Genomic DNA, 26,101 nt, shown 5'->3' with positions numbered 1-26,101 from the left:
ATAATTATCTTTGTTTATTGTCGTCCTTCGCTTTAGCCTATTGCAGTTCACTACGTGAGATAAACCTCCCCAATTTCATGGTAAATATACCAGTTCATCATTACAGCCTATACAGTCCACTGCTGGACATAAGCCTCCACAAGTTTACGCCAAAAAAAACGTTAACTCATGTGTTTTGCCCATAGTCACCACGCTGGGCAGGCGGGTTGGTGACCGCAGTATTGGGTTTGTCGCACCGAAGACGCTGCTGCCCGTCTTCGGCCTGTGTATTTCAAAGCCAGCAGTTGGATGGTTGGATGGTTATCCCGCCATCGGTCGGCTTCTGAAGTTCCAAGATGGTTGTGGAACCTTGTTATCCCTTAGTCGCCTCTTACGACACCCACGGGAAGAGAGGGGGTGGCTAAATTCTTTAGTGCCGTAGCCACACAGCATAAATGTACCAGTTGTCCGCAATTAATCAAAATCAAAATTAAAAAACGAAAGTTATGATCAGTAAGGTAAACTCAAAATGTTATAGTATTTGTAACTGTCAGCTTAAGCTTATAATATTTCACTTTATAAGGCCATGAAATATATATTTAATATATCTATATTATACTACAATTGCTAAATCTACTAAATTAAATACACTTTAATTATTTTGTAATTTTATGATTGTGAGTTTAAAAAATATTAATTGAGATGTCGATGTAAAAAACATGAAATTCGTCAATCACCTTATTTTAAATCCATCGCTGAGCGATAATATATTTTAAAGAGTAACGTAAAAAAATAATTACCTCATAACAATCGTTACTCATAGTAGGGAATACATCTGTTCACCTGCAGTGGAGCAGTGTGGTGGATTAGTTTCACATCCTTCTCCTACATGAAGAAAGAGGCCTATACCGCAGAAGCTAAAAGCGCTGTATAACGTCACTATCAGCGTCAAGGTGCCTTATATCATTTTTTTGTTTAATGTACAACTAGGTCGGCAAACAAGCATTCGGTTCACCTGATAGTAAGCGATTACCGTAGCTTATAGACGCCTGCAACACCAGAAGCATCGCAAACGCGTTGCCGACCTTATCCCCAATCCCCCCAGGAGCTCTGGTCACCTTACTCACCAACAGGAACACAATACTGCTTGAAAACAGAAATATTTAACTCTGATCTGTAAGGTCTAGGTTACCCCAGTCGGGCCACGCCATATTTTGAGCCCTACCCCAAATAAATCGTTTCTGATTGACTAAACTCTCATAATATTTTCTCAAACATATCGTTATCACGCCATAGAAATTGTAATATCGTCCCACCGCTGAGCATCAGTTTCTTTATGAATAAAAGAGAAGGGGTTGAGCTCAATTAACCACGCTTTTTTGTGGTTGGGGGATCACTTTGCGTAATCTAGCTGTGTATTGGTTCGACTGTGTCAATTTCTGTTGCTCTTTTAGTAGAAGATATTCATCAAAATTTAAAATTGATAGTCGATAACCTGCCATAATCTAACATACGAAAATATTTAAATGAAATTCATTACATAATCGTCCAAAGGCGAGATGGTACACTGTATTACCATAAAACAACTCATTACAAGTTTGAAAATTTCTAATCGACGTTTTCTATCAACGGTTTTAAATATCTTCATTTGATTTTCGATCGTAATATAAGTGTATAAAATTTATTTTAGCTCGTGTCAATGTTAAAACGTTCTAACGTATATCATTATCATGAAATAAGGGCCTTGTAATGTAATACTTCAAATCGGACCAGCAAATTATGCGGTTAATAAAATGTTTCGTAAATTTTAATCGATGTTTCAATGTGAAAAATATAGGTTAGATATTCTTTATACATATATTTTTTTCGTATGGTACATTTTCGTTATTATCGTTGTCGTTTGCGTGTTGATGTTGTAAAATTGTTTTATGTTTAATATAACTCAAAGCGGTAACAAATATATAATAAATTTTATAAAATAAATTTTATAAAATAAATTTACTATATTGAAATGTGTTTAATTTTTTTAAAATTAATACCAGGTGTTTTAATTAAATATTTTATAAGATACAATATGATATCACAGAGATTCTGAGAGACAAAACATTGATTTTATATAAAACTTACAAACCCACAGATAGAACATAACTATTACTTGCTTTCACGGATACGCCTATAAAGACTTATGTATAAAGGTACAACAATACATCTTTCTAGTAACCTATATTCATTGCGAAAAAAAAAAAACAAAAAAAGTCCTATCTTGTACTTGACCACTATTGATATTTTACTGATTTTTGTGTAAATTAGGTCCACAAGAAAATGCATATAAATGTATTAAAAATACATAAAAAATAAAAATGGTTATTTTCGTACACAAAGCAACCTAACTACCTCTTAAACATTAAGTTATCAGTTCAGTGACCACTGTTAATAATCACACGAAAGTGAAAAATCGAATATACTTAAAGCTAAAAAATGTAACAACAAAACGGATAATATGTAAAATGCGAAGGTTAGAAATATTACAGCCTCTCATTTCTTAAGCGCCACTTGAACCGTGTACTCAAGCGAGTTTTGGTGGTTTTTGTAAAACAATGCTTTGCGAAAGTGAAAACAAAGAATATTTATTAATATACCTACGTATTTATTTACATGTGCAACAAAAATAATGCTAATATTGCAAGCATTAAATCTTGAATGTTCCTGTCTCCTTCAACTTCCTGAAACTTATTCAGACGCATAAGGTAAAATTTTTACGGATGAAACGCAATAATAATAATATTAGCGTCACGAAGATGTGCGACGTTTATGTCAAACAACAGAGCCACCTAGCGTATACTATAGTAACTACAAGGGTTGTTACATTAATATAGATAGTATTACATTGCAAACTAACTAGATGGCGCTGGAACGGAAATCTAAAGCTTTAGATTTGTATAAATATAAACGAGACTAAAAAATTACTTTGTCAATGAAGTTTCACTTCTGACATGTGTACTTTGGACGTACGAACGGCTTTTTAATTAAATAGTTCAATTTATAAAATAATGTGTCTATGTTTGAAGCGTTTATAAAATTACTAATGACGTTTTCACAATATATAGTCTTTGTAAATACGACTAGATTTTGTTTTACACACGATTTTTCTATGACAAGTAATTGGGTCAATTAATTATTCCACCTGTAATGGACTTGCTTACGAGTAAAATATAGCAAAAAAAAAAATACATTAGAAATAAACCCCACTGCGACTTGTGATGTGAATATTTTTAGATTAAGAGACTCACGCATGCACATTTTCAATGACAGTTACGGTAACTTTTTAAATAATAAAAAAAACTGTATTTTAATTCTACCAGCTGCTACTCGCGGATTTGCTAAAATATCAATAGTGTTACTTATTAATTAAATGACTGGTTTCAGCCTGTAACATCTCACTGTTGAGCATAGCGCTCTAACTCCATGTAGGAGAAGGGCAGAACTTAATTCTCCACACTGTTCCACGTGTTGAGTAACGATCACTATCCGGTGTTTATAATAGCAACCGGGACCGAAAGTTTTACATGCTCTCTGGGGTATAGAGGGAAAACCCACAAGGAGAGACGAGACTGGAAACTGATTTGTAGACGTATCCACTCCGAACGAGAATCGATCCCGCGATCGCCAATTTCTAAACACTATTATACCATAGTTGTTGTCAAATTATGTCGATTATTAATTACAAAACTATAAATTAATATAATAAATATTAATACTAACATTTTAGATGGGTGATGACCTCTCATGTGGATTTTATTAATATACAAAAATACGATTTTATAGAACAACTAGCTGACCCCGCAAACGTTGTTTTGCCATATATCTTATTAATCCACTTAATCCCCCCCCCCCTACAACTTAGGGGTATGAAAAATAGATGTTGTTCAATTCTCGGACCTACCTGATATGCACGCAAAATTTTATGAGAAACGGTCAAGCCGTTTCGGAGGAGTTTAACTACAAACACCGCGACACGAGATTTTTATATATTAGATAAGTAACAACAATTCATTATAACTGAATGAAAATAACTAAATAATCATTATTACTCTAATCTAAATAATCTTATTAAAGAAATATTAAAACTTTACTATTGTAAACTAACCTAACATAAGTGTAAATATAGACATTGATAAGAAAAATAATAATGTTAGAAATTAGAAAGCAATTATGTGTATACTTCTGCATAAACAGTATTTAGTAAGGGAAAAAAATTGTCAGCGTCGGACCACGTCCTAGTTTTACTAGGCAGTCACAGGACTGTTGATATGTAGTATAATAAGTAGAAAAATCTCCTGTGGTATTATAATGCATGCATGATAAACAAAGGCACGGGCATTTTGAGCCCGTGGATCAAAAATTTATAAAAAAAAAAACTAACCCAACACTAAGGTGAATACTTTTCTGTTCAATCATTAATTAATGCGGTTTAAATTATCCTAAATGTAACGCAAAACTAAGCAGCGTTTTAGAAACCCATGTTGTCCTAATTAATTCATCCAACAAACGAATGTACAGCAGTTTTGTATATACGTATAGATATATATTAAATGTGACAGGAAAAGTTATGTATTTCGTGCATGCAACCGTTTCCTACGAAAACACGTAACGTACACTTTTGTTATTAAATACATTTTCTGAAATGTTTTTAAAGGAATTAAAACGTTACCTTTTCAACATTAGTCATACTTTTTCCATTTTTGGTTTAAATTAGATTACGGTTGAATAAATTGTAAAAAGTCCTTTTGTTTGATTGTTATGTTTACTGGACTTTTTATTACTCTATTTCACTTTTGATTAATGTACTTTTTAACTCTAAATAATTATCAAAATTCCTTCAGAAGTAGAACTTTGTGTTGCTTATAAACAAATTCCCTCTTTAAAACTATAAACTAAATTTTGCTTTGAAAAAAAAGTTTCAGTCAGTTTTTTCAAATTAGGGCTTTTTTTATTTAACAAAAAATTTCCCTACCTACAATAATTGCTCTAAGTTTTTTTTCGTATCTCGGAGTCTTTTTTAATGTATGTTATGTTAAAATCGTGTATTTTATTTATAATATATTTTTGAAATAAAATTATTTAAAATGTTTCAAAAACTTTTGCAATTTTTTGCGTTCTAGAAAATCTTTCTGATCCTTTTTCTTTAGACCTCATTCCGGATCGAATGAGCTGTGGCTCATATTTTACTTGTTGACTAGACTATTATTTATAAGAATTTATCAAGACTATTATTTGTTAGAATTATTCATTTAGTCTTATTGCTTACAATGGCGTTAAAAAGGACCGTTTTTGCCAATGTCTTATTTTACCGAGAATACGATGGGATCACAAACATATAAAATTTTGAATATATAGAAATCAGTAATATTTATTCAGTAGTTATAGTACGCGGTACCTTTTTTATTTTAAAATAATAACTGTAAATATATTTTATTGACATTTTTGTACATTATATCTTATTACAAAACGGTAAAATGAATAGGTTTTATATGAATACATGTATATATTTTGAATATACTATAATATGTCTTGTACATACATAAAAATTATACGAACTAAAGAAAAAGTAACGCAAACTATATATTTAGTTCTTAAGTTGTGAATTGTAAATATGTAAAATGTTTAATAAACTATTGTTGATTTTCTTAACGCAAGCTTCAAAATTCGTGTGCGATAAAATTAAATGAATTGATATTATTATAGTCGCAAATCATTCGTAAGGTAGTACGAGTCGAGTACGAGAGTACTGAGCGCTACAGCTCTTCTCGTAATACTGACTGCTACAACGTGTACACCGTAGCTCGACCTCGGGCGTAGACCTTCCTTACGCCTACGGTTCGTTAACGCGCTTAGCGACAAGCGTAGCGTGTTATTTAAAAGTTTTACACATATTTAAAATAGTTTACCATAATTATTTATTTTTATTCAAATGACCAGTAAATAAGTTTGCTTTTTACCTGAAAATAGTGATCACCACTATTAATAGACGCTTAAGTAACTAGAAGAGATATAAACTGTATTGTCATAAAAAGTAGTAGAGTATAAATACACCAGACATAAAAAAGGAAGTTAAGGAAGTTAAAAAGAGGTATAGTGACTTTATTTGTCGTTTGAAAGTTAGATTAGTGACTACTTCATGGCTTTTTATTTTAAAAATCTGATGTTCGTGGTATATTTAGAGTTTGTTTTTTATTATAATAAAATATGACGTTTTTGTAAAAGCATAAAAATAAATGAGTACTCATTATAGCTACAATTTATATGATTTTTTATGATAACTTTATTTATTTATGTTTAAATCAATTTAGTTGTTATTTTCTACTTTTTTTTTTCACTATAATATAATTTAAAAGATTATGTAAGTCGCATTCGTTTGATAAACGATTTAGAAGTTACGTAACTATCATGATTGATATACTAACAACCAAGCCATGCAGTGTGCACTAGTTTATAATAAGTTAATAATAGCTTAAATATTTCTTTAGTGGCTTCTTACATTAAGTGAATGGTACCTAATAACAAATTTTCCTTGATGGTCTAAGATCCGAAATATATACCATTTGAACCCCTTGCTTAGTGAATAAAATCATTTTCTATTCATTTTAGTATAAAAAAATTATGTTTAATAAAATGAGTTTTTAAAAATTCCTAATAATACTCGTAATTATTAATAACATTCATTAATATTGTTTTTAAAGATTAAAGTTTATATTGGAATATTGATTGGATAGTATTTAATGTATGTAATGTAATATTTTAGGTTCTAATCATTTTAAACATATAAAACAGTGTTAACAAACACACACACTTATATAATAAAAAAAAAAACTTTTAATTGTGTTATAATTAGTTACAAATAACGTAATTATTCTATCTTATTAATATTTTTGTAAGTAAATAATGCCTGGTATTGTTTTTCATTGCTTTTTGATTTGTAAAAAAAAAAATTGTAATCCGCTCCGCGTTCGCTTCGCTAAGTTCCTATGTGTAAGAGGCGTGAAAATGCAGGGCTGCCAACTGTAGGTAGTCGGGCGTAATTGGCAGAAATGGGCGGGCGGAAGGGGCCGGATTTTATTAGGCCTTGCGACAATACAGCTTTCTTATTATTGTGAGGTTACTTACTGGAAAAATTAAGTGACGTTAAATTTTCTTTTAAGACATACATTTTTTTTTGTTCAATTCTGTATAAAAGTTCTTACATTTAGTAATTGTTTGACGACACGTTAGCACAACGGTTTCTTTTATCTTGTTAATTATGATATTAATTTGCAATAGGTGATTCTTTCGACTTCGTATAGATGCTTATAACATCAACGGAAGAATTAAAATAAATATATAGTTAGTTCGTGCCATTATTGGCGAGAACTTGTGGAGGCCCATGTCTAGCAGTAAACTGCAATAGGCTGAAATGATGATGATGATGATGAGTTAGCATTATAATAGTTTTTTAGATGCCCAACGTTTCGCATACTTTACAGTTAAAAAGTTGTTTGCTTGTATATCCTTTATAGAATTGTAAACTATACATTTGATAATGTCATGATCTTCAGCAAAGTGTTCTGCATGAGCCCACAAAGGTTTTTAGTTGGTACGACCAAAAAAAATAAAAAAATAAAAGAAAAAACGTAGCAACGCGCGCAGTGTACAGCTAGTATATTATAAAATTGTTCATATAGAATTAGTTTCTCTTAAAACTGTTAAACAGTTATGCAAATAATTAAATTCCGTACTACTGCATTCAGTGCAACTATAATTTATTAAGACCAACAATTTTTACTTGCGGCATTATTTCAAGCCGCGACATCACAATTAGAAAGTCAACAAGCCGTATCGTTTATATCGCAAGCTAATTATGCAATTAATTATAAGTCACGGGCTTGTTTACACCTCAGTGAAGTGTGTACAGGTGTGCCTTGAACGATAAAGGGTTTATTACGTTGTGGTAGATTGCTTGTAAACTAGACACATCGTAATAGATATACGACATGACAATGGATTCAGAGCTTCGCTGTTCGGACTGCCTTGACACAGTGGAGCTTCAAGTATGTCCATTGAAATGTGAATAGATGACTTTGATTCTATTATTTGTAGGCGGTGTTGGAGTAGTTTGAAGTATATTCAGATAGTAGTAACAAATAGAATTAAAAATTCATTCTTTAAACAGCAAAGATTTTATAAAATTTACATTTTTTGTTTCCGAACTTGACGGTACTAAGATTGTATAACTTTGCACATAGAAAAAAATGAGAAAAAAATTAATTCCTTGTAAAAAGTTCGTTAGGTATAAACTTAACCTAAGAAGAGAAGGAAAAACACAATTTTTCAATCAATATCTTCTTACGATAATAGTTTGTACGAAACTTTGAAAATAAGTGAGGGTATTAATAGTTTTTCCCCGATGTTACGAAAATGTACTATATATTAAAATAGATTTTTTTTTCGTATTTTAATATTAAAGGTTTTGAAAAGTATTTCAGACTTCGACGTAACTTATTTTAATCACATTATACAAGTACTGCTCGTGCCTTTTGCTTTCACTCCTGATAAATGTGTCTATGAAACGATTTCAATTTACGATTTCATTTTACGATTGTTTATTGAGCGACTTCAAAAAAAGGAGTAGGTTCTCGATTCCGATTATTTTTACGGTTATTACCTCATAACTTTTTACTGAGTGTATCGATTTCAATTATTCTTATTTTAATAGCAAGGTCTGACAAGTAATTTTTTAAGCTATCCATAAAAATGCGTATTATATATTTTATTATGGCGTATATATTGCGTATTTACTATTTTACCGACAAATTATAAAAAAATAACTTCTCTTTTATCAAGGTCAATTATTTTATAATATAAATAATACATATGTAAGGAGAATAACAATAGTTTATTAAACATTATACATATATACAATTCACAACTTAAGAACTAAATATTTACAGATAGTTTTGGTATAAATCATGTAATTATGTAAGTAAATAGTCCTATGCTAAATTTTCAACGCGCTTTTCTCTGGTCGTCGTTTTTTTGTGGTTGAAAATCTATGTTTTGAGAAAAATCATAAGCCAATATCCAAAAAATTAAATGTGTATAATAACGTGAATATAATAGCTTAGCTTGTCTAAGCCATAAGCACAAATAATTTGTGTCCCTTTCTAGAAATATATCAGACCTAATTTATACATCACGAAACTTGTCTTAATCTGCTCAAAATATGGAGCAGCCCGACTGGGGTAGTACCTCACAGAAGATCACAGTTAAATAATACTGTTTTCAAGCAACGTGTTCCTGTTGGTGAGTAAAGTGACCAGCTCCTGGGGGTAATTGGGGATAGGGTAGGCAACGCGCGATGCTTCTGGTGTTGCAGACGTTTATAAGCTAAGGCTATCGCGTACCATCAAGTGCACCGTACGCTTGTTTACCGACCTAGTTATATAAAAAAAAATCATCTGAAATGTAACACGTGTTGGCAAAATTATTTCGCGACGAGAAAGTAACTATAAAATAGAAATATTTCAGCGCTTTCGACTTTATAATTTTAGTAGCTACGCCTTGCGGTTTCACGGGCATAATTATTGTTTACGATGAAATGTCAGAATACAAGCCTATGTTTTTTATTGATAACCTCAAGCTATCTTTGTACGAAGTTTCATTGCAATGTATGTATGAAATGTAATAATAGTAATGAATAAATTAAATAATAGTAATAAATAATAGTAATGAATAAGTAATGAATAAAGTATTTGCGTGAAATAATAACAAACGCATATTTATTGTCACGAACTTAAGAATTTATAGATTAATATGATTATTTTTATTTAATCTAAATATAATTTCAACCGTGTAAATTTAACAAATTGGACGATATTTTTTATCTATGTTTCACCATAAATAAATAGTGATTTATTTATGATAGCTTTCACTATAAATAAATAGTGATTTACAGCACATAACATATATGACTAAAACAGTAAACTGACTGGAAAAAGTATACTGGACTATGATCACTCAAAGATAAAAAAAAACTTTTTTTTAACACACACACTCACACGTCTGTTCTTATGGTAAGCAACTTAATGTTTGTATTAAAGGTAGCAGTTGGCTGATATGACTACGTATTATTTAAACTTGAAGTTTTAATAAGCTAATAAACAATTCATTTTTTTTCGAATAAAATATTTAATTTGAACGACGATACAAAGTCAAATGTGTTCAAAGCCATCGTTTACTAAGGTTTTGTTGTCTCTAAGTAACTGATCACCCGCAGCGTTAAAGCGTTATAACAAAAAATATAGTTGCTTTAGTGAATAGGTACAGCATCTAAGTGATCGATCAATTAAGTTACTAAGAGAATTTTTTGTAAAATGCTTTAATTATTTTAAGCAGCATTGACAGTAAGCATAAAAAGTTCACAGTAAACTGTAAATAAGTTTTAATTATAATTATAAGTGTAGTCTTTGAAACATATTTATAATTTTTTATGATGATTTTAGCAAAATTTTGTCGCTGAATCGTATTAACGCATGCATGTTTCATTCTGACATACTTAAAAGACATACAAAAAACAAAAACAACATAATGAGAATAATAAACGAGAAAAATAAATTTGTATAAACAGGATATAATCATATAATATGCAGACATGATATTGAAATTCGGTACTCTTTGATTTGTATTAAAACTTTATACAGACATTACTTTCAAATGTAGCAAGTTAAAATACTCGTAGGGTAGGTAAAATATACTTAAAATTTTAACTCATTACCTGAATTTACCAGTAATTGAAATCGCAGTCAACGTATCTTAACCTCTCAAACCGTATCCGATCATCCGCTTAGATAAAAACAGTAGCCATAATTCTACAGTGATGTGGAACCGATCAGTCAGTGGATCGGCGTGGATACAGAACCAGTGATTGATGGAGTCGTGTCAGAGGCGCTCAACTGTTGATTCAACGATCTACCTCTTTTGACCTTTTGATTTTGTATTTAGAGTTAATATTCAGTAACGTTTTCTTGGAAATTATTTTTATTTATTTATTAGTTTCTTTTATTTATCGTACGACTACTATTAATGCGATTGAAATCACGCAGGTCGTCTAGTACCTAAAAATGTAAACATATAATCACTTCACTTCACTTCAGCCTATCTCAGTTCACTGCTGGACATAGGGCTCCACAAGTTTGCGGCAAAAATGGCGTGAACTCATATGTGTTGCCTATAGTCACCACGCTAGGCAGACGGGTTGGTGACCGCAGGGTATAAACACATAATACCAATTATTAAATTACCGATATGCGTAAAAATTATATTGCCAATAACCATTTTATAGATTGATGACATGTGAAGATCTTTCTGTATTTTTTAAACCAACAAAATTACATACCAATTTTGTAAAAACTTAACTCTTATAAATTATAATCTCTATAAAAAATGATTCTTTTATGTAGCGAAATAGAGAAACAAATTAATCTTTTCCTGGTTCATTATACGATCGTGAACAATTAAAATTGTCAAGTCGTCCGTGAAACGTAATAAACATGCGTTCGTTCAGTGACAAGGGTTTATGATCGAGATGATTGAACAGTTTGTTTCATACAATGCCTTTGATCGAGGTCTTTGATGGACTGAAAATTAACTTACTACATTTATTATTATACGTTGAAGCTATGATGTTAACAATACAATTATGACCAAGAATATCTGTTGCTTATTATCAATACAACTTTTGATAATGACAGGTGTTATATCGAATAGGCAGTCGCTTGTTTTAGTAGGCTTTTGTATATATATTATAAAGCCTACGATAACAATATTTATAATATATTAATATAATATATCAATAAATAATAAATAAATAAAATTTTTTGAATATCATATCAAAAATTGACCGCTCCAGCGGGATTCGAACCCGCGTCTCCGACTGACCGTGTCGGCGCTCTAGCCAATTAAGCTATGGAACGATGTACCCGCTAGAGACCGACACGGTCAGTCGGAGACGCGGGTTCGAATCCCGCTGGAGCGGTCAATTTTTGATATGATATTCAAAAAATGTTTAGAATCCCTAATGTGTGGGTAAGCACAAAAATAAAATCGTACATATTAAGAATAGCATGGTGTCGTCTCCTGTCAAAGATTTTCATTGTAATATGAAACTTTGAATAGTTACGGGTCTCTGTAAAGAACTCACTATAGACGGCGCCACGGTTCGCTTAAACCGAAAATAAAAATCATCATATCAAGAATTTCGCTCTAGCGGGTACATCGTTCCATAGCTTAATTGGCTAGAGCGCCGACACGGTCAGTCGGAGACGCGGGTTTGAATCCCGCTGGAGCGGTCAATTTTTGATATGATATTCAAAAAATGTTTAGAATCCCTAATGTGTGGGTAAGCACAAAAATAAAATCGTACATATTAAATAATAATTTATAATATATTAATATCCTATATACTTTTATTTATGAGTTCCGTAGTCAGTTTTATATTTTAATTTAGTGCAGCCAAGAAACAACATTTGAAAGAAAGAAACATATTTATTGCATTATATGCAGTTTCGGTTACTTAACCATATTTTATAAATTAGTATTTTTAGAGTTTACATACCTTAACACAACTTCAAAGGCAAGATCATTGTCATGTTACGAAAATATTTAAAGCAAAAATAGAACAGAATATACTCTATAGGTTAAAATAGGAATCCTGAAATGAAATATTATTACTCTTATAAACGACTCTACAAATGTATTTTATGTACATCTTAAGTTTTATTTTGTATGATATTATTTATTCTATCAATAACAAGTCTAATCAAGTTAGTATAAACAATAGCATTTTTTAAATATTATTCTAAAATATAATAATATGAAAATAAATATTTTTCCGTAACATCTTTGCAGAATAACAAAACTCACGTTAAGTGAAATCAAATAATGGCGAATGAGGACAAGATACATTTTGCTCTGCATAACAAAATATAAGGCCTCGTTAGATGTAACGATATTTGATACTGTTACGATACGACTCCTATGTACCGAAGTAAATAAAGGTAAATATTTGTTTCAATCGTTACAAAGAGGCTTCTTTACGCTAAACGACACCTGATATCTCTACGTTGCTACAACAATTGATTTTTTGTCTCTGTGTGTCTATTGTAAAGGTAGGGTTCTATCAAGGGACCGCTTTTTCCGGACTGTCGATGTCGTTGTTACAAAAACTTTCTTTTCATTAATAGCTAAGTATATTCAGTTTTATAAATAATAATTATTAATATTATATTTAATACATGATTGATATTGCAACTCTGTTGATATTTAGTTTTTAACTTGTGAATTGCAAATATGAATAATATTGTATAATTCCGAATTAAATAAAAATAACTACTCTTATAGTTTATTTTTTTATAATTTTCTATTTGAAAAAAAAAAATTAAAATTAAAAATTAGTGTTACATTATTTTGTTGATTGACATGTCACGAATTAAGTAGTATTGTAGCATATTATTAATAAAATTTATCCTTTTTTTATTATACCTTGCGCGCGTTGCTACGCTTTTTTTTATCTTCCTACCACAGCTACTTTGCTGAAGATTGATTTGCATGACATGATCAAATGTGTAGTTTACGATGCTTAAAGGACGTACAGACGAACATTCATTTTTTATATCCATTGGACAACTCCATTTGGACAAGTTGAGCACATGATCCTGTCTTCTTAACTTTGGGGGGGGGGACCTGGTGACTTATAGTACAGGTATTTTATACCTTTTTTGAGCACCAGTCCTTCGCTAATCGTGTTGTCAAACTTTGTGTAAAAAACTTTGTGTAAAAATTACTTATAACTTATTTTCCTCATAATGTAATCTTCATCTAAATAAATATTATTATTATTATTATACATATAGATATATACCTACAGTATGACTCGTAGACATACTTGTGGACATTCACGCTGTGAAAAACCACCTTTTCAATTTATTAGTATTTCTTATTTCATTAGTTTCAGTAAAATTGTAAATTACTTCTATGAAAATAAATCTGGAGCAGCCTGACTGGGGAAGTACCTTGACCTTATAGAAGATCACAGCTGGTGTATATAAATAATACTTCATCATCAGTTCAGCCTAATACAGTCCACTGCTGGACATAGGCCTCCACAAGTTCGCACCAAAAATGGAGTGAGCTCATGTGTTTTGCCCATAGTCACCACGCTGGGCAGGAAGGTTGGTGACCACAGGCTGGCTTTGTCGCACCGAAGACTCTGTTCTGAGTTATGTGATAAGAGCTCCTGGAATTAGAGGTCGGGTCGGCAATGCGCTTGCGATGCTTCTAGTGTTACAGGCATCTACGGTAATCACTTACCGTACGATGAGCCGTACGCTTGTTGGCTGACCTAGTTGTATAAAAAAAGTGTAACAAAAGCGTACATTTAATTGAATATCCCAGCTAGAACAGAAGTAGATTCGTTTGCCTGCAATCATATAATTTACCCATTCAATAGAAATTTGACATCACAAAATACATTTACTGTTATTAGAATAAACAAAAATATCGTGATCGTGATATGAGAGTGAAAAAGTATTTAAAATTGTCAATTGACAAGTGTCTAATTTAATTCTGGTAACGAGAATTATCTGTTTTAAGTTTAAACATGCTTCGTGCTGACTGCTTCAATCCCTGCTCTAAGCTAGCTAGCCTTGAGGCCTAATCGGTCGATCATCCCCTTTCTATTTGTAATCACATTATGTCCCCAGCGGCAATATTGTATTCATTCATCAATACAGCAGCCTTTTAACCGATTAAACGCTCTGATTATTAAAATACATACTGGGAATGACAATTATTTTTTCGTATTAAGCCTGTAACATCCCATTGCTGGGCATAGGCCTCTTGATCCATGTAGGGGAAGCTGCTCCACTGCGGATTAACGGATATGTTCCCTACAATGAGTAACGATTGGCGGCTTAACGTGTTCTCCGAGGCATGGTGGTAAGACTCATAAGTACAGACATCCAAACCGGAAAGAAATATTTGTACAAATACAAATATCCATCTCGAGCGGGAATCGAACCCGCAAAACGTCGGTGTTTTAGGCGACTACTCGAATCACTACACCAGAGCGATTGTTTTTATTCTTTAGATATTTTAATAAAAAAGCAAAAGGTTTAAGAATATTTTCATTTACAATGTACATGCGAACATTTCTATTTAACGTTACTATTCCACCACTGATGATGATGATGATGCTGATGATGTGATCATGAACTTCAAATGAATTCTGATTATTGAAAATTAAGCGCAACATAAAAGCTTTTGACCTAATAATGTGTATCGTCTTAAGCTTTAAAATTTATGGTCAACTAAATAATAATAATAATAAATAAATTCTTTATTAAAGTGACCAGTGACTCATTTTGGTTAGTAAACAATATTTCTTACATACTATGTTAGTTTAATTATTACAATTTTTTTTTACTAAAATAGTTTTTAGATTCATTTTACCAAGGACCTTAAAATTAAATATTTAATTGTTTTCTTTCATTTTCATTAACGAAATTCCTAATTGTAATTTAAAAAATCTTAATAAATTAATTAAATATTTTTGTAACATTTTTACTAGATTAATTGCTTAATAAAACGAAATATTTAAAATGTTAAGATCCGAAATATTTAAAATGTTAAGATCTAAATAATTATAGGTATAATAAACATTTTAAAATTTCATTCAAAGATGTTAATGAAATTAGTTTTCTACTAGACCTTAGATTTTGAGTATCAGACGATATTTTTGTAGTGAGTTGCTATTGTCTTTCATTTCGATGGCAAAAATTTTAAGTAAAATTTTCTGATAAACCAGAACTATTTATTATTATTTATGGAAGTTCTAAACTCTATTTTATTACACTAGTACTCGACGTCAAGTTTTAACCCTTTGCAGCAAGAAGCGCATTTTTCGCTTGAAATGACACCACTTAACACTATCAAATACCTGCTCTTTTGCTGGAAATTTCCATGAACAAAAAAAAATTAGAGAACTAGGACTCAAAGGAAGCCTACGATTTTCTATTATTTTTATAGTGTATCCTCTCTTAGCTCTAGAGAATACGCCAGCGGTTAGTCGTGTTCACTTACTAAGTATTAGTTTAAGCATTCAAAGAGACACGGCTGCAGGCACTTTGGGCATTAATATTGTACGATCACTTTAAAATTTATAACTTAAAAACACTTTTATAGTTAAAAATACTAATGGTCAGTTCTGCTGGGGTGGTTTTTCTACGCTACTATAAGGCGTAGTATTAAGTTTCTTGGTTAGTGTAGTAACGATGCAAGTTCCTTTGATGCTGATGGTTGCGGTTGTGTCTCCTATTTCAAGCAATAATTTAATAGACCTGGTCCGATTGGCTGCCCGGGTCTGTGTGTAATATTTATGTCTGTATGTCTTTCAGCCGGGATTAAATAGAAAAATTAAACTACTTATCGTTAGCCTAGAAGCATTTATGTTAAACTTATTTATTTACTCCTAACCGACACGTTAGACGTCCTATTTTGCGAACTAATAACCGCAGGAAGCTTAAATAATCATCGCGTTTTCTTATATTTAACAATATTCGGCGCAATTTCATTAATTTTTCTACTACTTAAGAAATTTACAGTGTATAAACACACTTATGAGTTACGAGGAAATAGAATCTTTTATTTAGATTGTTCAATAGAAATACACATAAAATGTACAAAAATATATACACTACACATCATATCCGTATACATGATACACGCATCCTGCACACGCATACATATACATATACGTAATAATAATGCATCCACCTCAACTCACACAACTCACCTCACACATCACTACATTTAGGCAACTTAAATAAGAACAAAAGAACAAAAATAAATGTCATTATTTTGTAAAACTAATAAGTTTCTGTTTTTTTTTTTTTTAATTGTGATTATTTTTTGCTAATGGAAGAGCGGAGTCTTCTGGTACAGGCAACAACATGCTTAAAAGGAGGCTCCCATCATTAGTGGATTTTTTGATGTGGAGAAAACATTTAATAAATAAAAATTGTTATTATTATTATTACACTTTAAAAAAATAAGCTTACTAGCGAACTTACGAACACATTTGGCGCTCTTATATAAATCTTATATCTATATATTTTTCTAATAAACTCTAGTATTTATTTTCACAGTGTCCGGATAAAATTGTAGGCTATTGTTTCAGGTTTTTATCAAAAACACGTGATAACGATAGTAACTTTTCGTAAGAAAATTACACGCTCGCGAAAGCATCCTTGCACTACGAGTAGAAGAGTTCTATTCAATTGTTTTTATTTTATTTCTCATAGCATAAATAACAACGTATGGTAAGGCTATTGTTTTTTATAAACCATTTGAAATATTCCTTGTACTTATAAAAGTGTTTAACATCAGTAAAACAATATTTTTTATGTAATCACTGTTGCATCAAATTTTCCGCTCTTTAACTATTACTGAATTCGTATTTGACTTTCAAATAGGAGCACGGATCGTAGTTAAAAAATTCATCGAGATAAACGAAATTTCATTAAAACGACAGGTTTAATTTACATCGCTGCGTTTCAACGGAATTAAATGAATTAAAATTGTATGAACTATGGATTGATTTGTTCATTGATAACGAATAAATTAATTTTGCAATGAATTAAATATTCTGTATTAATCTGGACGATTTATATCTGTATACGTTTTTTTATGAATGGTCTAAGTTCAATTGATTAATAGGTAAAAAAATGATAGAACATTGATACAATTATATTTTATACTAGTAGTGCTTGAGACTTCGTCCGCGTAGAATAGTGACTTTACATGTTCAACGTGATTTTTTAAATTGGCATAACTTTTTATTTATGAACCGATCGACGTTAAAAAAACACTAAATGTTAAGTGAAGCTTATCACAATATACGAGTGCAAAACTACATCTAAATCGGATAAGACGTTTCTGAGATTAGCGTGAACAAACGCACAGACAAATAGACAAAAATTCTAACAATCATTGTTTTGGATGCTATTTGCGTTGATAAAGGTCCTAATAATATTTTTTCTCATATACCTTCCATGTACAGACAGCGATCCGTTATGTTATTATTTTATTTAAAAGAGATTTTTTTAAAGTTACTTATTCTTCACTGCTGTGGCATTCGTGACGTTTTAATAATTTATATTCAACTAGAATAACAAGCAAATTGAAGTCCTAAATGTTAATGTTATTTATTGGAGTTAACTCATTGAGAAATCATATATCATCATCATCATCATCATCATCATCATCATCATCATCATCATCATCATCATCATCATTTCAGCCTATTGCAGTCCAATGCTGGACATAGGCCTCCACAAGTTCGCACCAAAAATAGCGTGAACTCACGTGTGTTGCCCATAGTCACTACGCTGGGCAGGCGGGTTGGTGACCGCAGGGCTAGCTTTGTAGCATCGAAGATGCTGCTGTCCGTCTTCGGCCTGTGATTTTAAAGCTAGTAGTTTGTTGGTTATCCCGCCCTCGGTTGGGTTTATAAGTTCCAAGTTGGTAGTGGAACTGTGTTATCCCTTAGTCGCCTCTTACGACACCCACGGCAAGAGAGGGGGTGGCTATATTCTTTAATGCCGTTTTATGCAGTTACGCGACCTGCACTGATAATGACAGTGATGTTTGACTATGCAACGTCTCTTGCGAGAAAGGGATAAATATATTTTTAAATTTCACCGTAATCGTTCTTAATGAGTAAACTCTAGTCGTTTGTCAAGCTGACACATAGGTTTTATTTTGGAAATATTGATTTTGGAGTTTGCACAATAAATACACTCATTCTTGTCAAATTAACTCTTACTTTTTAACCGACTTCCAAAAAAGGAGATGGTTCTCAATTCGATTGTATTTTTTTTATGTATGTTACTTCAGAACTTTTGACTGGGTGGAGCGAGTTCGACAAATTTTCTTTTAATCGAAAGGTGGTGTGTGTCATTTGGTCCCATTTAAATTTATTTGAGATCTAACAATAACTTTTCGAGTTATATCTAATAATGCGTTTTTACTTGATGCTTTTTTCGTCGATCTACGTTGTATTATACCGCATAACTTTCTGCTGGATGTACCGATTTTGATAATTCTTTTTTTGTTGGAAAGGAGATATCTCTAGTTTAGTACCACGATAAGGAAACCTGGATCTGATGATGGAATCCCAGACAAATCGAGAGAAGCTCTCGAAAATCCTAATAATTTTTTACTGGGTGTTTCGATTTTGATAATTTTTAATTTAATCGAAAGATGGTGTTTATCATGTGGTCACATATAAATTTTATCGAGATCTGATAACTACTTTTTGAGTAATCTTGGATAACGCGTAGTTACTTGACTACTTTTTCGTCGATCTACGTTGTATTACTCGTCGATGTAATTGAAGTCGGTTTTTTTTTCGTTTGTGAATAAACACAATTATTATCTTAATAACATTATAGTGCAGAAATATAAAAAAATTGTAGTATGTACTCGTATAAAATAAAATAAAATTTACGAAATTCAGGCTAATATATTCTTAACTCGACATGATACAATGGACTTTATACATACACTATAAAGTTTAATTTTATTTGGACATTATATTCTCAATGGGCCAGCTTGTAAACCTGACAGGAGATTGACTTGTGTTCCTCTAATCACCTTAGTTTACTGCGGGGAGTGTACATACAAATTAGTAAAATTACGGCGCAAGTATATGTTTAATTTAAGGTACGAGATTGAGTTTCACACTATTATTTTTTAATATTGTTCATTTTTTATATTGGCCAGTGTTATGGTTTTGGAAGTTGAATAAAGAATTGTTATTAACTATTTTTTTTTATGTTACGACACTTTTTTTTCACTTTTTTTTAGTTTACTCTTTAAGCAACAATAACAGACCCGTGGTATAAAAAAATATGGGGAGTGAAATAGTTTGTGAGTGAGTGTTTCATAGTACTCGTAGCTGTTTATGTATAGACTAGCTGTGCCCGTGACTTCATCCGCGTGGAATTTAACGAAAAAGCTAGTGTTCAGTTCGCAGAGCTATACAATAAATAAATTTCTAAAATAAAAGTAGCCAATGTTACTCCTTACTACATTAGCTATCTGCCAGTGAAAGTCCCGTCAAAATCGGTCCAGCCGTTTCAGAGATTATCCGGAACTAACAGACAGAAGGCAGACAGGCAAAAATTGTAAAAAATGTTATTATGGCGTGTATACATCTATATGCATTAAGTAAAAAGCAGTTATTTTAATGTTACAAATAGACACTTCAATTTTATTTGTTTGTATAGATTATAATAGTCAAATGTTATATAGTATAATGTCGAGTGTCAATTTAGGTCTTGATTTTACAGTATATTATTTTAGTGTATTACTAATTATAATTCCATATATTTAAAAGTACATTTCAATTTTAGAAATATCACGATGGAGCACGTTTCAGTCGCATGTCGGAGCTGATACACACATTTTTTAAATTATTTTTATCGTAAATGCAAATAAATATTTTTACCGAAAGCATAAACTCTAGAATCAGTTTTTATAAAATCGAATATATTTCATTGGATATAGTGCACTCTGATTTCATTTTGCTTGTGACCAAAACCCTTTAGACGTGAGTGCACTCTACTTTTTCATTTTTCACTCTACCCATAAATACTGTTACGGAAATTACTTTACGTATCAGTGAAGTTTAATATGCATAGCATTTATATTAACGTATTGAATCGTAAACAATATAAATATTGAGTCCTATTCATATGTTACGTTTAATAAGTAATTAAGCGTTATAATTATTTGTTTTTATTTATATTGATAAATAATCCTGCAACGTTTTAAGCCATATTTTGGACGCAGTTAATTAATAACAAATATCGACTTTTTGTATGAATTATTAGTATTTTTTTCACAACTGGCCTTAGTTATCTAGTGTTTCTTTAAGTTTTATTTTTAAGTTTCTTTCAAAATCAAAATCAAAATAAAAAACAACTTTATTCAAATAGTTTAAAAATAAAACTTTAAAAATTATTATTATTTCTGCCCGCAGTCACTCTTTTGAAAAATAATATATAAACTGTGGTTTAGTATAAAATTAGTAACATCTTGCATGAAACCTTACCTTTTTTTAATATTTTTAACTGTCAACCAACCTAACATATTATAACATCGAAAAAATATATCCCACCAAAAACATTTTCATGTAAAATGTTGCCAAGACGAGATCATATGGCTCGCACTGTCAAAAAGTTATCAGATCTCATGTAGAGCAAAGCTTCTAACTCTACACGCCCTAACTCTACAAACCCTAACTTTACAAACTCTACACCTTAGTCAAAATATGTGGCTTGGCCGTTTCGCTACTGTCACGTGGGCGTAAGGTGAAAAATTTATTCACTGCTTATTACTTTTCTGTTATACAATAGTTCTATTGAAGAAAAACTAAAAAGAAGAAGAATAATTGATATACATATAACACAAATAAAAATAAAAAGAATATATATATATATATATATATATATATATATATATATATATATATATATATATATATATATATATAATGAGACAGGAAAGTCGTCATCTACAACATCGGCAGCTGGTAGTAACGAAACGGCCAAGCCACATATTTTGACTAAGGTGTAGAGTTTGTAAAGTTAGGGTTTGTAGAGTTAGGGCGTGTAGAGTTAGAAGCTTTGCTCTACATGAGATCTGATAACTTTTTGACAGTGCGAGCCATATGATCTCGTCTTGGCAACATTTTACATGAAAATGTTTTTGGTGGGATTTCACTTCTTTTTGTAAGTTGCTTATGACAATATTATAGCTGCATTTTACCTCCGACACATTTTATACCATAAATATCATCCAATCTTCACAATATTCGGTTTAAGCACGCTGTTTTTGATTTTATGTTGAACTGATATGCAAACGGTGACCTCCGCCAAAATTACAAAATGTAAATTTTCGACATAAACTAATAACCGATTTTTATTTTTTATGTATTTTATTATTATTATTTATAACAAGGAGTAACAAGGAGTCCCTATATCAATTTTCAGACCTCTAGCATCAAAATTTGCGGAAGTTTCATACAAACTTCCATCTCCTAGTTTAAGGGGTTGGGGGGTAAAAGTTCCAAGTTTTAGAATTTTTTTGTTGTTTGTGTACTAATACTAGCTTACATACCAAATTTCAGTTTTCTGGGACTTCAGGAAGTACTCTATGAATTTTGATGATCATCAGTGAGTGACGAAATCGGGGTTTTTTAGGTATCAATAAAATCTAAAGTATAAGAGCTATGCAATTGAAACTTTATATGTTTAATAAGTCCGCTATTGACATCATATCCCCAGAATTTTGTTTATCTGGTATAATTCAAACCCAAGTTATGAGGGTACAAAAAAACGACGAAGCGCTTCGAGAAAAGATAGGTAGTGCTTTTCTTTTTTTTTTTTTTTTTTGTTTTTTTTTTTTTGGCTTAGAGACATAATTTACTGAGGTGGGGTACAGCAAGAAATATTCTACTCAAATCTGGAGCAGCCTGACTGGGGAAGTACCTCAACCTTACGGAAGACCACAGCTAAATAATACTGCTGTGTGATGTGTGCTGCAGTGTTGTGTTCCTGTAGTAAGTAAGCTGGGGGAATTAAGGGTAGGATCACATCATATATTTTTTGTTATACTTACTTGCATATGTTGTTTATAAAATACTCAATACTATATTATTTTTTACTTAATAATAACACAACCAAATTTTACATATAATTTTTGTGTCTAAGGATGTAAACATAACTTCAAGAGTTTTAACATACACCTAGTTGTGCCTAAAATCCTATTGAACATATTAATCAAATAATAAATATACGAAAAAAAAAATCTAAAGTTAACGCGAATCCAGGTTTCATGTCCATAAAAAAAATATAAAAATACTAGCTGCCTGAACAGACGTTCTGTCAAAAGTTAATAGTAAAAATTAATTAATTTTTAATTTTCTTTTCTTTTAGTATTAAAACCTTCCGAAGGATCATACAAAAAAAAAAAAAAAAAAAAATTAGGCGAATTGGTTGAGCCATTCTCGAGTTATGCAAATAGCAACATTCATTTTTATTTATATAGACTTGCATATTATCTGATGTAATTACTGTTACAGTACAATGCTAGTGAAATATTTATTTGTGTATGCCTGTGTTCAATAATATATCAGGCGTCGTATTGTATGATTCACCTTCGCTAAAGCTTCTATATCGTAATCTAGTTTCGTTCATCAATTTTGCAGTCGATTGTACACAGCCATATTCGATTTGCTATAGTAACAAACGCCTCGTTTACACCGTGTAGTTTGAATCGTTATAATTATTATATGTATTGTTAGAAACATAAACAAGTTTAAAGATAATTTTTGATATTAGTTTTAACCGACTTCAAACAAGGAGGAAGTTCTAATTTTTTTTTGTTTGTTACCTCATAACTTTCTTACTGGGTATAACGATTTTAATATTTCTTTTTAATCGAAAACACTTGTACCTTATAAAGGTATGTATCGGTAACTTATCGGTAAAAAATTATGATTCGAGAAGGTAAATCTGATTATCTGTTACAATACAGAATTTAATATAACTTATAATTTTAACTGATAAATTTTGTGAAATGATTAAAAGAGGTAATAAAAAGTAATTATCACTTAGTATTTTCATATAAGTATTTTTTTATACCATAGCTAAATATTTATTTAGTGGTACAAGATGTAACCAAAGGTTGGCCGAACATGTCTGGCGGCCTGCCAGTGATGGCTTGTAGTGGTTCCGTGATATCCAAACTAGATTTTTAGATGTATTTAATGTATATTACTTTAAATTATCACCTCTTTGCAATGAATTGTTTATATTTCTTGTAATGGCAGGAAAAAAAAATTAAATGTCAAGAGGTGGCCATTTTCAGATCCACTACACATTTTTTTTAAATATCTACACAACACGGTACACTGTCATCTGTACACGGTCGTCTGTTCCCATAGTAAGCAACTTAATGCTTGTGTTACAGGTAACAGCCGACTGGTATAGCTACATATATTATTTCGATAAAAATATTTATAAATATTACATATATAAATTAATATCTATAATACACCCCGGCTCGGGGTGGGAAACGAACCCACGACCCCCGCAGCAGAAAGTACTACAAACTGCGCCAACGGATTAACTAAAAATTAACAAATACATTGGAAATATTTTAACTAAAGGCTCTATTTATTAAGTTTTCAAGCATCGGATTATTGGGAAATCTTGTAAAAGTAATGTTTCCATATTTCTTAATGCCTAATAAGGCGTAATTAAAGTAAACTTTGACGAACTTAAGGTAACAGGAATACTCTAACGCCAATAAGATGTATAAGAGTCGTGAATATTTTTCTAACACTTTCTCCTAAAAATTAATATCCGTGCTTTTTATATCCGAAATGGACGTCGCAACCAGCTGTTTCAGTTGATCTCTGTGATATTTGATAACCTATCAACCAATTAAATGGTAGTAATTCACATATCATGTTATCATATATGAATCATCAAAATCGGTATACCCAATGAAAAGTTATGCGGTATAATACAACGTAGGTCAACGAAAAAATAGTCAAGTAAATAAGCATTATTAAATATAGCTCGAAAATACTTATTAGATCTCAATTAAATTTAAATGGGACTACATGACACGCACCACCTTTCAATTAAAAAAAGAATCATCGAAATCAGTCCACCAAGTAAAAAATTCAAAGGTAACATAAATAAATAAAAAAGTTTAATTGAGAAACTCCACCTTTTTTGGAAGTCGGTTAAAAATAACCAAAGATATAAATGCTATAATAAGATACATAAATAAGAAATTAAAAAAAATCGTCCTTGTAACTTGAATTGGATAAAAAAAGCTCGTAGGGTATTTTTTTATAAGATGATATAAATATTAATATTCATTTTTAATAAAATAATTTATCAAATAATAATGCTAAACAATTTGAAAAATATTTCAAACTACTAAATTTAAAACCAAGAGTAGCTTATAGTTAAAATAAAGTACATTCAAGAAAAAAAAAACAATGAAGTAAATGTCTTAAGTATACTTATTATTTTTAATGATGATATCAAAAGTTGTGTGCTATCGAAACGTTTATAGAGCTTAAAAGTCGAACCGTGCCAAGAACGTAGCTGTTAACGTGGCTTGTATGAGAACTCGACGTTAGTTTTATATAGGTTTGTTTCGACCAGTTGATTGTTATTCCAGAGAGCAAGGAGTTTCATAACAAACCGTTAATTTTAATCATTCCTTTATTAGAAATTATCTCTTCATCAAATTATAGATAATAGTGACTATTATCTAGTATTGGCTCTGTGTTGAGTATTATTTTTCGATTTATTTTTTATTAAATATACGGTGCTTCATTTCTTTATTGTCTGTTGTGTTCTTGTGTGGTTTTATCTCTGAGATAAGCATCGTATTTATAAGATTTGATATATTTAAAGTTCATCAATTATATTTATGATATATCATTACATTAATTGCTAAATTCGATTAGTTCTCGAATAAAAAAATATTATAAAGAAGTCATTACGTATTGGATTAAATTCTTATTATATCATCATATAAATTCAGTAATAATTATCAGTAAAGTAACGTAGTCAACCGCTTTACCCCCTAAAAGGACGTTTCACTAATTTAGTGAATAAAACAAATAGTTTTCGATAATTCTAAGAATCACTTAATTAATCTTATTATAGAAACAAAACTAAATTCCCCATAATGGGACTATTACATGGCTAAATAATCACTGCTACAGAAGCTACCAAATCTATATTATAATGACTATTTGTGAAGTTACTTTTTCAAAAAGGTAATTTTATCGTTGTCACTAAATTCGCGTGTTTTAGTTATAAAATGTAGTGGTAAATATTCTTAATTTTTTAACCCTTAATAAATAATATTATATTTATTATATGAGTCTGGGTGTTATATTTGTATTTATATTTTTATATATGTATTTTTTCCATGT

The 26,101-nt window shown here is 30.8% G+C and overlaps 1 long non-coding RNA gene across 1 annotated transcript; it reads left to right on the top strand.

Moving 5' to 3' along the window:
• Nucleotides 1-22,647, top strand: LOC123657163. Its single transcript, XR_006743666.1, has 3 exons — nt 1-12; nt 6,143-6,146; nt 22,550-22,647. It is a non-coding gene; the product is annotated as an uncharacterized LOC123657163 (long non-coding RNA).
• The last annotated feature ends 3,454 nt before the right edge of the window (nt 22,648-26,101 follow it).

The sequence above is a fragment of the Melitaea cinxia genome, chromosome 10 (assembly GCF_905220565.1).
Source record: "Melitaea cinxia chromosome 10, ilMelCinx1.1, whole genome shotgun sequence".
In the NCBI taxonomy this organism is placed as follows: domain Eukaryota; kingdom Metazoa; phylum Arthropoda; class Insecta; order Lepidoptera; family Nymphalidae; genus Melitaea; species Melitaea cinxia.
The sequence above is the reverse complement of the archived record's forward strand: the minus strand, read 5'-3'. Positions and strand labels throughout refer to the sequence as shown.